This window comes from Myodes glareolus, chromosome 26 (assembly GCF_982192425.1).
Source record: "Myodes glareolus chromosome 26, mMyoGla1.1, whole genome shotgun sequence".
Lineage (NCBI taxonomy): Eukaryota > Metazoa > Chordata > Mammalia > Rodentia > Cricetidae > Myodes > Myodes glareolus.
In genome coordinates this window covers 41,462,006-41,474,570 of record NC_142051.1, presented here as the reverse complement: position 1 = coordinate 41,474,570, position 12,565 = coordinate 41,462,006, and positions in this window count along the sequence as shown.

Here is a 12,565-nt window from a genome sequence, read left to right as displayed (position 1 = left end):
ACATCAAGGCTAGCCTGGTGAATCAATGAGTTTTTATTGGGGTTACTAACAGGAGTATGGTGAGGCTGAGGGCTCATTTATAGGAGCAGAGATGACTCAGAACAGCAGCGGCATCACCAAAAATCCCACCCCAACAAACCTAATGAAAGCTAACAAACAACCCATGAAAGCTACAACCCCAGAACCGTCTGCAAAATTTGCAGGCAGTTGGGCCAACCCATGAAAGCTCTTTGTGGCTCCACTGGTCAGAGTCCCCCACCCCACTCCTGGCAGCTGCTTACTGGTTACTATAAACCCCGAGGAAGGATCTTGGAAAATCTACTGAGTTTCCGCTTTCTGAGACATATGACATTTTGTTTACCTTTGGGGCCTCACAGGCCTTCCGCTCCATTCTGAGATGGGAATTGAGGAGCTGGAGTGTGCCTTCCTGTCCCCATGCCCTCAGAATATCACAGTCCCTGGGAGGGACTTCTTGGTGATGATGAATAAAGCTAGCACTTCTAGGGAGAGCCTGGCATGGTCATTAATGAGTTTGACTTTACTACGACTCTAATCATTAATGGGATCACTAAGAAAACCAATGAGACCATGTCTGGGAAGTGCTTTAAACTACAGCGCTTGCCCTGTGCATAGGGAGATACTACTAAAACCAGAGAAGCCCTTCTTCTCTCGGGAGCCTAGACACTCAAACACACAAACAAATAAAGCTAAAGCAGGAAATGGCTTAACCCTTAAGGAAATGCCTTATTTCTATACAAGTGAGCTCATAGCCCTGGTAGGCATGGTCCAACGTCACCACTCTGAGTGTTACCTCAACAGCGTGTTCCTTTGTGCTAACAATGTCTCTTGTTTACAAGATCACCGATGGCACACATCGAGGCCAAGCACTTGCCTTGCCTTCCCAGCTGACTGGCCGACAGCAATCAGGGGCTCACACCATTATCAAACTATTTCTTAATGAGTGCCACATGTTGATTGCATGAGCAATGGTGTCTGACCTGATAACTAGTAACTGGTACTGAGACTAGGTTGGGCCCGTCACCATGCACCCCCAACTGACACCTAAGTCACACAATATCTTAGTTAGAATCTCGACAGGAAGCAGATGATATGCTGAAAATAGTAAAAATTGGGAGAATTTAATAAAATGTCTGTGAGTAGTAGCGATAGATCGAGGAAGTCACCAAGAGGTGATATGGAACCTAGGGCCCGCCAACAACCTACAGTGTGTGCTTCTGTGAGCTCGAAGAATGGGAAGCTGATATTAGGATATAGGTCCGAAGATTGGGATAGAGAGCATTGCTGTTGAGTATCTTTGTCCATTTACAGGGGAGTCCATGAGCCTGACACACACTACTACTCGAGGAGGAAACCGGAAGAATGAATGTCTACATCCCTCTAAAAGCCACGGTGCGAGGGACCCATTAATACAAGGCTGTTCCCCAGAACAGGCACCCAGAATGGGTTGGCATAGAGGACGATGAAAGTGCATTTGGAGAAGTAAAGGGATGTTAGTGTAGGAACAGAGGGACCTTAACACCAATGGGTGCTGAGCATGTGCTGTGTGCAGAGAAGGAAGAGGGTTCGTACATAAACTCATGACTTGGTAGGCAGAAGGGGAAGGCTCTGTGGAAGGGCCAGCAGGAGTCACTGGGAGTGCAATTGTTCAAGATAAAGTTATTTTGTTTCCTTTCCAAATATAAACTATCAGAAACTGCAGACATCTTTAATTTGTAAGTACAAACCCCCTTGGGAACAACGCAAGAAGATAACAAGCGGCTGAGCCATCACTGCTTGACGAGGGATTCAGGGAAAGGCGGGTACCCTGACCTTTCAGAGAAAACTGAAGAAATCTGCTCCCACGAGGGTTTGCAGGGGGAAGTGGCTGTTCCCTCGATAAGGCCAAGGCGGGGGGGGGGGGGCGAGCTTAATGAGGCCCGAGCCAGTTACATGGTGTAATTTACTGAATGGTGTTGGCTGCCTCGCAATGTTTCAAGACAATTTTTTTTGGTATATAATTAGCAGAAAAAAAAAAGATATTTGGATGCTGCCTTTTTCCAAAGGAAACTTGACTACGGTCAGAAAGAGAGAAAAATATTCTCATCGAGAAGTCTCATGTTTCTATGCAAAGTGGTGTCCCAACTCAGAATTTACACAATGTGTTATTGCCTGGCCTGTGAGGATCATCTAATTAGTTGCAAGCCAAATGCCAAGATAAACAAACCCAGTCCTTAAAGGATTCCAAGAAACCATGTGACTAAGAGGCACCTTCAAGGGCAAGGAGAGGCCATACCGCTGGTTCGCCACTGACTGCACATTAGAGTTGCATGGGAACTTTAAAACTCAATGCCAAGACTCCACCCAGAGCAATTAATCCAGAATTTCTTTCAGTGATGTCCAGGCATAGGGTTTTTCCTTTCTTTTTTTCGTTTTTGGAAAGCAGCTATAATCATAGGATGTTAGAGTCGAGACCCTTTGGTCCATAAGACACCCCTCCATCTTTAACGTATGCCACAAGCCTGAAGCCATCGGACCAGTTGCCTTGCTGACTAATCAGTTCCACCCACAGATTGCCTTGGCCCCCAGAGCCTGCGGCTCCTTTTTCCACCGTCCTTTACCGCATTTTGAGGTAATGTGACAGAGGTGTCAAGCATGGAGCTCTGAGATCATCCTGTCTCCAATGACTCTTTGAGTCTACTTATGGATGACGTGGCTTCAGGCAGGTCACTCAGTAGTCCCAAGTCCTGGTGTCAGCATGCGGAGACTGGAGACGATGCCAGAGACTGTAAGAACCCTGATCGTTTTGAGCACTAGGCTAGGAAACGCTTATGAAGGTCTCAGTGCGGTGAGCATCAGAGAGCGACCCTTCACGATCATCGTGTGTCCAGACTGTAGCCACGGGGACACAACACATGGGTCCTTCCATCCTCCTCAACAGACTTTAGGAGTCTCTGACATAGCAGAGGGCAGAGGATGCTGCCGAGGTGGCTGGATCTTTGGTTCCTTCTCATTAAACATCTGTAGATAAGGGAGATGCTCTCTGATCACTCCATACGACAGACAGGGACACTCTGATCATGCCGCAAGACACGCAGGGACTCTTACCAAGGAGCTCTACTATTTCTGCCACCAGTAGACGCCATCGTTTGAAAGTGCCAAGCAAGTTTGATAGACACATCTTCTCTCAGTCCTCAGATACATCCACAGAATCACGAAGCAGTCTACTAATTTACTACAACTCTTTAACCTGGAGAGGGTTAGCCGCTTTCCTCGGGTGGTCCACTTGATAACTGTCTAGGGGTCCAGTGTAGGAGCTTCTGTCTTTGGAGTTTATTCCAGAGCGTGAAGCCTGCTCTGTAAGCCTATGCTTTCTAGTGTGACGTAGTGTGAGCTAGCATGTGGAGGGTAATGGCAGGCACTGGGGGACTGGATAGGTTACAGGGAGTATGTAGACCCCTTACACTGTGGCCTTGGATCCAGAGTTTTCATTAGAAGATTTACTTTCTCCACAAGAGAATCCCATGAGGCTGCTACTTGCCTTTGCTTCACAAGAGAACTCCACAGGGCTGACACCTGCCTTTCTTCACAGGAGAACTCCATTAGACTGACACCTACCTGCCTTTGGTACCTGCCTGAGGCTTGGCTCTCATGCTTACCAGTGGGCCATTCTTGGATGGAAGAGGGGCTCTCAGACTGTCTAGAAGATGCTCACATGAAACAATCTGTAACCAGAGAATCTGCTACCTACTTAACCCAGGACAGGGCATCAAAGCCATTCTGATACCATGTTTTCCTGGCTCCAGTGACCTTGCTTACTCACAATGGAATTTGTCCTAATTTTAAAAAATACTGTGTGAGAATTCTTACAAAAGAAAAGTATTTAATTAGTCACATTTGATATGTGCTTTAAATATCTCTTTGCAGAGATAAAATGATGAAATACTTGTCTAGTTCTATTGAGAGCTTTTTAATGCGCCCATCTTTATATTCATTTATTTAAACCTTGTTATTTCCCTATAGAGTGTGACTTATCCTTTCGGCTTGGGAAACCGTAGCTCATAGAGGTCAAGAATTTAATCAATGGATCCTGAAATGCATCTCTGATATCTATCAGGATTCAGCAGGAACCAGGACCTTCGCTTGAATAGGGTAAATGGAGGAGACCAGATACCAGGAACAGGTGTGCTCCAAGGAAACCCAAAAAGGAGAAGCAGCACCAGGTCCCACACTTGTGGTGAGAGACCCGTGAGAGGAAGCAGAAGAGTAACACAGGACCCAGCAGGGAAAGAGTTGGCAGAACACAGACCCCATCACTCTCCCCTTGGTCCTCCTGCAGGGTCCTCCATTGTCTGACTGGCAACGCTTAAGGCAAACACCCACTGCTGTCGCTCAGCCCTCTATGCCCACGTTGGTTCTCAAGTCTGTTTGTTCTGGTGTTAGTGTGTGTGTATTCCCAACTGTCCTGACAAGCGAGTTCATATTTGGCAGTCAGATAAAAAAAAATATACAAGATGTAGAGAACAAAAGGAAGTAAGGACAGTGTGAGTGGAAGGTGGGACTCAGGAGCGGAAGTGGGAGGTCTCAGAAGACTGTCTGACGTCCTCCCTCACTAAGTGCTGGCCCCGCCCAGAGGAAAGGTCAGAGTTCCTGGAGGGTCACATGAATCCAGAGCAGTTTCTTGAGCTTCCAGTACTTTCTGTCCCTCTTTGTCAAGAAACCACTAGCCAGCCATTTATTCTGTATATCTCCAGTATGCACACTTCAATGCAGGAAGCACAGATATGAAGGATAGTGTTTTTGGGAGACTGATATAGGGCCTGATCTCTGGATGAACCCTCTGCCTGCAGTGTGCACTTTTATACCTGATATTTTGTTAAAGGACGCTTTGGGAATTGCTTAAAAACACAGCATAACCACAGACATCAATGGTTAGTTTGTTTCACGTCCTCACTCACCTGTGAGCACCGCTCTGTTTTCTGTCCAGCTGGGGGCAGCAAACCCTCGCGTAGGAAAGAACCTCAGAGGATCCAACCCGTTTGCTTCTTGAGTTCCTGGCTTTCAGACACAATCTGTTTCCCAAAGTATCGACTCTGGAGTAGTCTGAAGAACTACACACAGGAAAAAGACAATTGTAAAGTCAGGTGAGGTTGGAAGTTGTGGTTTAAGCAAGCTTACGCGGGACTTCTCAAAACATTTAATCATGGTACAAAAGAAAGAATTTAAGTGCTTTCCCTACGATGTGATTGTTGAAGGAGACATTTTCCACCTGATTTGAACATCACACAGTGAATACAGACACAACAACACCACATGGTGTTCCGTCGGCGTGTGCAACCTTATTGTTTTATGAATTGGTCGGAAGATTAAAAAATTTGACCATGGAACATCCCCCAGCACAGCAGGCTACTCTGCTAAGTGTCTCACCTGTATTGACCTAGCACATCTCCATGGTGATACGCATGTACTACACATGAGGAAACAGAAGCACAGGGCTTAGAAGCAATGGCTTAATTTCAAATTTAAACCTTCTACTCCAGGTCTTGCATGTTTAACCATCATACCCTTATCACACACTATATGGCAATAGAGACCCTGGGACGGGGATTTGAGAGCGTTTCCTGATATGCTTGCTTGGGAACTCCTTAGCCCTTCTGATCAGTACAAAGTATTGGTGTTTAAAGGATGGCACTTCAAAAATTGCTTCCACGAAGTGATGCTAACTTCTGTCTTCCGTCTCCAAAATTTAACTAAAAATGTTAGTCCGCAGATCTAAGACTAGAAAGCCAGCGAGGCACCTCAGAACAGCATTCTGGAGAAATTTGCGCCAAAGCTTGAAAACTGAAAACACCATTTTGAAACAATAATGAAATTTTAACATAAATAGCAAAAACATATAACATTTGCCTGCATCCTGTATAAAAAGGTTGGAAGATCATTCTTTGAGAGCTGTCTTCTGAAAGACAAAAATGTGGGTATGAGAAAAAGTTCTTTTCTCAATGAATGCATCATTCTTTTTCACAGGAGACACAAAACGCATTTACATGTTGGCTTTCATCCTGGTTGGTACAGAAGGATAAAGCCAAGCCAGAACTCAGCTAGAGGCTGTTGTATAGCACTGTGGAGGAACCATCTGTCCTGAGTGCCAGCCCATTGATTGGTGTATCATGATTCGGGTTATGCTCAAACCATGAGCACTGATGTCACACATTCAATACATCACAATGCACGTAAAAAATGTGCCTACACAACCCATATACTGTTCATTATCTTCTGTCAGGATGCTAGGTAGACAAGAACAGATGCCAAGTCTGCTCTGCCCGGACTCCTGTGTTTTCTCTCCTAAGATGCTCTTTTTAGATTGCCTATTAGCATTAACATCTATCCATTTCCCTCTATCGTCACTAGGCAGCCACTTGAAAAACAACCGGAATTCAGGCATGACCCCGGGGATTCCAGACGATGTGATTTTAGTCTACATGAGGTAGCTGGGTAAAGTGTGTTGTGTGCTGAAGTCTCAAGAGTGAAACAAAAGCCCTGTGAGGACATGGCACAGATAACCCAGGAATTACCGTACACAGAACTGCACAGCCGTGTACCTAACTATAGTGCCTGTGTAGGAGGAAATTAAATCAAAAAAGCAAGGCTCTATTTACAAAACTTTCTTGTGTTTTGTCTTATTCCATATTTTCTAAGTAATAGTTCATATCAAAAGTAGATTATACAACCCATAATATTTTCTACTTGTTAATATAATCTATTCACTGACTCATTTATTCACATAGAATTTGTTTTAATGTTTCTGAAATTATTATAGAGACATTCTTCATACAATTTTTTCTTGATAATCTACCATGAAGCTTCAAAAACTCATTGTTTTGTGTGTCTATCCTTTTGGTATCACTAAATGGGTGAAATTAAATCTAGTTTCTAATCAAAACTTTTCTCTATCACATTGAATCATTTGTTTTTGTAATATCTATTCAGTGTGTGTGTGTGTGTGTGTGTGTGTGTGTGTGTGTGTGTGTGTGTGCTGCACAAGCATGCCACTGCACCTTTGTGGAGGTCAGAGAAAAATTTCGGAGATTTCGTTCTTCTATTCCTTCATGTAGGTCCAGGGGATTGAATTTAGGTCTTCAGGCTCAGGGGCAGGAGCTATCTTTGCTAATCCACAAATGGATGTTCTTAATTGTTCAAATAATGCCAATTGTATAGTTTAGGTTTATCAGTCAAATGGATTTGTTGAGCTGTGGTTTGTAGGCACGGGAGTTTCTATTTATAAAACATGAGTGGAAGCTGGGAGGTATTGGATATTTCTCTCATGATAGGTAGTAGCTAACAATCCCAGAGACAGGCAGGTAGTGCAAACATGATAAAGGAGATTATGTGCAACTGCCTAGAGGCCAAGATGCTTATAATCCTATTAAGATCACCCCTTGCTAGTTTCAGTTGTTTGCTAACATGCTCTCATGTTCAAAAGAGAACAATTTAATTGTTTAGCAAAACTAGAGGCATATTATCTAAGGCTGAAGATGCATTATATCCTACAGAAATATTTGAAGACTTGGGAAGAAACATATATTGTCTCCAAAGCAAAAAGAAAAAAAGAAAAAAACCCACTATAACCTTAGCATTCTTATTAATGCATTACTCCATGCCTATAAAACAGCTCATTAGACAATCAGCTGCAATGCGACTAGTTTGTGGTTAAGTTATATTTAATTTGAAATGGGAAACATGGCTGAACTTAACACTACCTTGCTCAATAGAGTTGATGGGCTCACTAAAAAATGAACGCCGGGTGTCACCCACAAAATGACAGACAGCACCATACCTTCCTGAGAAGCATGTGGGGTCATTGAGTGTCACTTACAAGCCCTGAAAAATGTGCCCGTTGTCTAGGCAAAAAGCCCTATGCAAGAAAGTCAAGTAATTGTGTGAATTCCCACAGAATAGAATTCTACCCAGAATCCTATCCCTGATGATAATTGCCATCTCTTGGCTCCTGCCTGAGACTCTGTACCCAGTGTGTGGGAAGGCGTTGAGCCATCCGAATCTGACTCATTGGGATGGTTGTTAAAGTGCAGACTCACAGTCCCTACTGCAACTGCACCAGGAATCTGTATTCTGCCCTACACAACGTTGCCTACTGTTTTGGTGTTGTAGCTGTCGTAGGTGGAATTTATGGATTCCACCCTCATCCCTTCAGCGAGCCGGCTTTGTCTCTTATCAGCTGGTGAACTGGATCCAGTGAGTCTGTTGGCACAATGGGAATGTGATCAAACCGACACTAGTTTCTTTTTAAAAACAGTAGACCCCAAACAGAGACATGACCTGCAGAGATGCTTTCCTGGGCAATGCAATCCAGTAGGCTCGACTATTCCAGAACTTTCTTGGAAGAAGAGCCTGACACCTTCTGGTGGATAGCAGGAGACAACTGTGAAGGCTGGGGAACTAACGATAGGGGTATAAAAGCTCTCTTGACAAGAGTTCAGAATAACTACTGCCACCATCCAAACCTGCACTCTCTTGGATTCTTTGACTTTCCATTTTTCTTCTGACCAAAATTCTCAGAACAATGTATATATGGACTTGCAGAGTGTCCTAAATATGTCACTGCCCAGAACTCTTCTGAGTATTGAGGAATCCACAGTGAGCAAGTCAGGCATTAATCTTAGCTCTTTGAACCATAAACTGTATGACGCTGGTCAAGCTTCAGCATAGTCTGAAAGCCAACAATGAGTTGCCATTGCCATTGGTATTTCATTGGTACTGTGTCTCTGTCTACCAATCAGTTCACTTTTCTGTTTATTTGGTTCTGGGCCATGCCAGACCAATAAAAAGACTTTCTTTCCCACATGGCCCCACCCAAGGACCCCTGGGGCCAATGACATCAATCCTTTTTTGAAATTTGCTTTCCAAGTTCGTTCTCATGTGATCTGGCTCTGTGAGAGGGTCACATGGATGTGCTGACTCCAGGGAAACCCCTGGGGAGTCTTGGAGCCCACTTAGCTTCCTCCAAGAGCCACCAGAGGAGTGGTAGCGAGATGCTCCCCTCTGAGAGGCTTCAGTCCCATAAAAAAGAAGCAAAAATCATCCCAGAGCCCAAAGAACCACTTCTAGAGTGGCTCCAGGGTTCCAGTTAATGCCATGAAAAGGTGGGGAAAAGAGATGGAATTTGACCCAGGAAGTACGAAGCCTGGTAGGAGGGGACCCCTCCTCAGAGACACCTGTGACTATTAGAAAAATATGCTTTCTTCCCATCACGAGCTTAACCAAGTCTGTCAAATTCTATCGTGGCATTTCTTTCCCAAACATTTAGACTGAATTTGATTTTTTTCAATTTTAAAATTAGTACAGAAAACATACTCGGGGGAATCTATATACATCAATTTATTGAATACATATTTAGTCTCTATAGTAGTGTGTGGCCTCGGTGTGGACCTTGTGGTATAATGATAAACAACAGTCTTTGGGGCTGGAGAAATGATGCAACATTTGTGGGCATTTGGAGAATTTACAGGGGACCTAGGTTTGACTCCCAGAACCATAGAGTGGGTCACAACTTCAGGCAACCCTAGTTCCTAGTTCCAGCAGAAGATCTGATGCCCTCTCCTGGCTTCCACAGGCTCCTGATGCAAGTGCACACGCACGTACATATAAAAAAAAACTTTAACAATGAACACACACAAAGCATTTTTAGCATAGTAATCATAGTAATTCTAATTAGGGAAGATGGGGTATAAAACCGCGGTAGTTACACGAAAAGACAGGTGTGATCAAATGCCAGGTAACAAGAAGAGCCAGGAAGAAATGAAGAGGGGGAAAAAGACAAAGGATGCTCTTTATAACATGGGTGAGCAGGGATGACTGAGGTGATATTTGAGTAGAAAGTCATAGGGAAGGAGGGAGTGATCTAGGCAGATGTTTGAGCAAAGAACTCTCTGTGTAAAGGAAGCGGCCGAGCCGAGTGACCACAGAAGCTGGCTGTTATGTATCCCCCACACATGATGAATGTTTGCAGGATTAGTGGGCGCAGGTGTTTTCCTGACATTTGAGAAAACTGGGGTACATAGAGGTTTAGTGATGGGTCCAGGGCCACCCAGCAAGCCAAGAAGCAGAGCTGAAAGAAGAGCACCGCTCATGAGTTTTTATTTCTATGTCTTATTGTTCCAACTGTTACTCATTTTTAGAAGGGATCAGGCAGTCCCACGATTGCTTTCAACCTGATCTCTGCTTTCCCCAGTCCCAGGCTCACTCCTCCACCCTGTACGTATATTAGCAGCTCTGAGTTCTAGAATCCAATGCAAATCCTACCAGACAGCTTGGTGCCAGTGATCCAACTCTCAGAAGAAGAAGGAGAAGGACAAGGAGGAGGAGGAGGAAGAAGAGGAGGAGGAGAAGGAGGAGGAGGAGAAGAGGAAGAGGAAGAAGAAGAAGAAAAAGAAGAAGAGGAAGAAGAAGAGAAAGAAGAAGAGGAGGAGGAGAAAGATTTCTATGTTTAGAAGCACCTGGATGCATTGTATTGTGAGTAAGGCCAGCTTGCCTCAGACAATCAGCCACTGTCTTCAGAACCTGATTCCATTCCTGTCTTTGTGGGAAGCACTGGGTTTGTGGTGAGGGGCTTCAGGTTTGCCCTCCCTGAAGAAGGAACCTGCGCGGAATGGGAAGGCAGCCATTACCCAGCTGGCCACCGCCTCCTTAGCAACAGCAACAGTGTACATGCTCACACACAAACACCGCACCAAAACAAGCAAAGGTCACTCTCTGTGGGCACTTCCAAGAATGATCTCAATTTTTCATAAAACAATGTTTATAAATTAGATGGAACCCCGGAGCAGTCCGGGAATAGAAATAACCATTTTACGAGGCTTCCTGCCATTACATTATTGCTTGTTTGCTTGGAATGAGCAAAATACAGTGTGCAGCCGACCTCTTCCAGAGCCAAGCAAAGATCTCCTTACAAAGCCTCCAGGCAACTAGACCTCAGTTAGAAGGTGTACTGGGTACCAGTAGGGACACTCATTCTGGGCCTTTTGGCTGGAATTGTCTTAGCGCCAGATCCTATGCCCCCTTTACATTTCCACACAGCCCCTCTCAAACTGCTGGTCTAACACCAGCAAGAGAGAAGTGATTTTATTTTATTTTTTATTTTTATTTATTTTTGATTTTTCTAGACAGCATTTCTCTGTAGCTTTGGAGCCTATCCTGGAACTAGTTCTTGTAGACTGGCCTCAAACTCACAGAGATCCTCCTGCCTCTGCCTCCCAAGTGCTGGGATTAAAGGCGCACACCACCACTGCCCGGCGAGAGAAATGATTTTAATTGTTAAGCGAACAGGCTGCAAGTTTGAATCAACACATGACCCCAAGGGCAGATCTGCACACCTTTTCACATTCCAGAGCCCTCGCTATGTGGAATGCTCTACTCTGTGTGTGAGGATGCGGAAAGCATGGGTCATTTGTTTTTCATTTTGCTCTCTATTCTTACAGATTTTTTCTTATTTCCTTGGGGCCATTATGCTGCTTGCTACAGCTCTTGACAAAGGCGGATCTCAGCTTTCATTTCACAACCTTCTCTCTTTTTCCCTGTCATGCCTCCAGTTCCCACCGTCTCTGACCGCGAACCACTGACAAAAGGAAAGGCATGTAATAAACTCACTGTACCTGGCTGAGTTACCTCTGAGCAGAGGCCGAGGCAGGAATCCAACAGTAGGCATCTAATTTGGAAGAAGGGACTGAGGAACTAGGAGAAAGCTAGTAAAGGCGCAGATACTCAAGTCAGTCACTGCTGCGGGCCACCCGATCCCAGCTGCGTTCACACACTCTGAACAGATGCACCTCTCCACTGAGTTGCTGCACCCAAAAGCAAGGGTGCTAGCGTTTGTTAGACGTCACCCTGCCAGCTGTTGGTTGAGGGTGTTAGTTCTCTGGCATGTCTGGGCTTCCGTGAGCAGATAGCAGATCACCCATGGAGAATGCTCTCAGGCAAAATGACCAAAATGATGTGTATACCTTTGGCTTTTGGAAGTAACCCGGAGCACAGTTGTGGCACAGATGGGGTACGCATGGAGCACTGAAGTGGCTACCTTAGCTCTTCTGGAGCAAAACAGATGCTGGTAACTGCTGTGCATTAGCTTTGCAGTGGGGTGCCACCTTCCTAAGAACTCCAGGGACAAAGCCTTAACCAAATGGATGCTTCTTTTAACCAGGATGCAAGAGGACATGGGGCAGAAAGAAGCAGCTGGGTCCCTTTTTAAATAGGGCCAATATATGTGAATTTTTCTTGGTATTCTGAGTGAGGTAAGGGTGACTTTCACGAAGGAGGGGCAGTAGGACCGGTATTCTCTTTGAGAGAAGCTTACAGCAGCAGAGAAACCTCTATCAAGTCTGTCCTGTTAGCAGGACCTGGATGCCTCTCAGCTACCACACACACACACACACACACACACACACACACACACACACACATCAAAACAATGTCAAAAAACCCAAAAACTTCTGTTCCTTCTCAGGGGACCACATCCCCGCATGACGTATTTATTTTCCCTCATCCTCTTCCTTGCTCA